Genomic DNA, 3,210 nt, shown 5'->3' with positions numbered 1-3,210 from the left:
GTGTGTGTGTGTGTGTGTGTGTGTGTGTGTGTGTGTGTGTGTGTGTGTGCGTGCGCGCGCGCGCGTGGGTATATGTATATATATATATATATATACAGCGAGTATCTGGACTTATGATGGAAACAATTTAAAGGCTTTGGGCGCAAGGCAGATGTGTAAGCCCGGTGCGCGTGTACGAAACCACTAGTACCAAGGATGTGCGACGGTGGTATCTGCAAGGACGAATACGATGGCGTGTATGCTACGGTGGAGGGAGCTAAGCCGCAATAAGTCGAGGGATGAGCACGAGATGTGGCCGAATCGTACCGCGCATACTGATACCATATCCTGTAGATGGAGAAAGAAAGAGGAAGAAGACGCGATAACGCTAGCTTGTCTTTCTCTCACTCTACTCGTATTGCTCGAAAATTTTCGCGTTACAACTCGACCACGATTCAACAGCGCTGAAATTAGTATGTTTATCGCCGAAAATGAATTCATTGTACGGTAATCTCATGATTAACCAGAATTACGAACTGAATAATGAAATATCTATATCAAAAGTATCAAGTTATCAATTTCAATGATAATGTTTAAAGAAATATGTTTAAAAATGCACGAAGAAACGAGAGAAATAAGAACAATTATTATAAATTGATATTTAATTAAGCATTTTGTCAAACTATAATTCAAAAATTGTTTACACGTTTATACACCTATTTCCTCTTAGTTAAGTTTAAAAAACAATCACTTATGAATTTTAAAGTTACACTATTCGGGCATTTATCATTTCAAACTATTTATAATTTTCGCAAGTTTATATTAAATTTTAAACATGTAAAAATAAAAAATAAAACATTCTATAAATAAGCTTAATAGTTTTATATTAATAAAAAAGTTATATGTTTATAAAAAATAGCACTATACGTTTATATACAAAAAAATCATATAATGTAAAATAATTTTAATTACACTTTCTCTCTGATCTGTACTATATCATAATAATAAAATTATTATATTACTAACATAGACGACAGTATCTCCACTCATCATCGTAGATCATCGAAGTACGTACAACATTAATCAAACATTTTAGTAAACATAAAAGAGACATTTTAGAATTTGTCACTGTGAAATAATATCCTCGCGAAAAGGATGCTGCTTACATCTTGGTGACACGTTATCCCTGTTCCATGAATGAGGAGAATATGCACAGGAAGATTTCAACTACGTGGCTTTCCGTTGCGCACAGCAGTATCCTCGCATCGGACTTTTCGAGTAGTAGGTGGAAGGGCGTCACGGCGAGTGAAGACGGACGTCGGGACGCTACCATAAATCGTGGGTTTACCCACCAACGGGGAGCGTCCTCCATGCTTTTAAACGTTCCTTTTCCTCCTTTCTCTTTCTCTCCTTTTCGTCTCTTCTCCCTTTATTCTCTTCTCCCTCTCCCCTCTCATTCCAGAACAACTTTCTTTCAGAAATCCACGAATGACAACGAGGTCAGTCATTCGTGTCCCCATCATTCGTGTTAATTTTCATTACTTTTACAAGCAAACAAAAATTATTAAGTGATTCTTACATGCATTTTCAAATTTTTAAAAATATTTATAAGATTGTGTATTATAATAAAAGAATTGTATATAATGTTATAACTTGGTATACTTAGTATTTCAAAAAAAAAATGCGCAGAACATGAATAATCGTGTGCATTAAAGCTTGATATTATCTATACCTACGAGTAACAGTAGTTATTTAATTGAATATATATATATATAAAATCAAATATATATATATATATATATATACATACATTTTCCTTGCGCCTGAGGAAAGTAAGGTGGCGGAAAAAAATAAGAGGTAAACGTACCGCCGAAGGAGCTCAGTTTTGCTACTGTAGACTAATTTCCTCCGGCTATTCTCCGGACCGTGTAGAAAGTTCTGGGTGATGTACTCGTCCCTAGAGCCTTAAAACCGGCGACTGTTCACGGTCTGGATATTATTCAGAGCGGGTACGAATATACATATACTATTACGCACGTACTAATTATCCAACAAAATGAAGTAGCTCGTACTCGCAATAAAAATGCCTCGAATTACGTAGGCACACCTCGCTATTCTGAAAGAAATTAAAAAGTAATTAAAACAACTGGAGTTCTCTCACAGCTTTTACCTGCACTAGAGGTAGGAAGATACAAAGGTATCATATAACGGTAGAATATTTCAATATTTAAAATAAACAAAAAATATAAATATAAATCACGAGAATTTAATCAATTGATATCTATGTAAGCTGTATAGAGGTAAGATAAATTTACAAATCAGAATTTGTAGCCAATAACTATCTCCCTATAAGATTTATGTTTTGTTGTTATTTTAAGATTTATGTATATGAACGAAAGTTGAAAAGAGCTTGATATATTTAATTTAATAAGAGTTTAATTTTATAAACATTCGATTGATAATAAATATATAAAATTCAAAGCTTCATTTCTTCATTTCTTCATTTCTTCATTTCTTCACGTGTAAGCGCAGCTGCGACAAAGCTTGCGAGGTAAAGAGATTTTCCCTCTCGCGCACAGTCTCTCTAACTTGTGTGTTCCTCGTCCGGGGGGTAGGACGATTTAATAACGACGCGGTAAATTAAAATGATAGACGTCATCCCCCGACTGGCGGCCACTGAGAGCCTATCAATTAATGGGAGCCTCTACTTCATTTGCCTATAAATAAATAATCGTCAAGTGCCTTCGCTCGCAGGAGAGGTGTCACTCGGCATCGAGCGGAGGTGGAAAAGCGTAGGTGGAGAAGTAGGATGAGAAGCCAGTAGGAGGATGGCTTTCAAATATTAACGCCGTCTCGTGGACGTCACATACGTTACCCTTCCTCTCCCGTTCCTACATTCGGGTAGATGCGTGCTCTGCCACGTACGGCTGCGCCATCCAAGTCTCTTCCACATCATGTTGTCTTTCTTCTCTATCAACGTGCGCAGAAATATCTTTAAGATGTACCAATGGAATATTTTTCTTATATACTTGAAAATTTTATTTCTACATGTAGGTATGTAATAATGTAGTGTAATAATATCAAAAGAGAAAATTGCCTTTGAAAATTGTCGCATTTATTATATAATTTAATTTGAAAAGATGTTATATCTCGATAAAGTAACTGCGCTTTAAACAAGATGATTACATATATATATATATATATATATATATATATATATATATTACGTAC

The 3,210-nt window shown here is 35.2% G+C and overlaps 1 protein-coding gene across 1 annotated transcript in view; it reads left to right on the top strand.

The window, feature by feature from the left end:
- Window positions 1-3,210, top strand: part of LOC105618389 (homeobox protein homothorax-like) — a 307,252-nt gene that overhangs the window by 296,063 nt on the left and 7,979 nt on the right. The window lies entirely within an intron of this gene.

Source organism: Atta cephalotes (genome assembly GCF_000143395.1).
Source record: "Atta cephalotes unplaced genomic scaffold scaffold00016, whole genome shotgun sequence".
NCBI lineage: Eukaryota > Metazoa > Arthropoda > Insecta > Hymenoptera > Formicidae > Atta > Atta cephalotes.
This window is presented reverse-complemented; position numbering and strand designations above follow the sequence as displayed.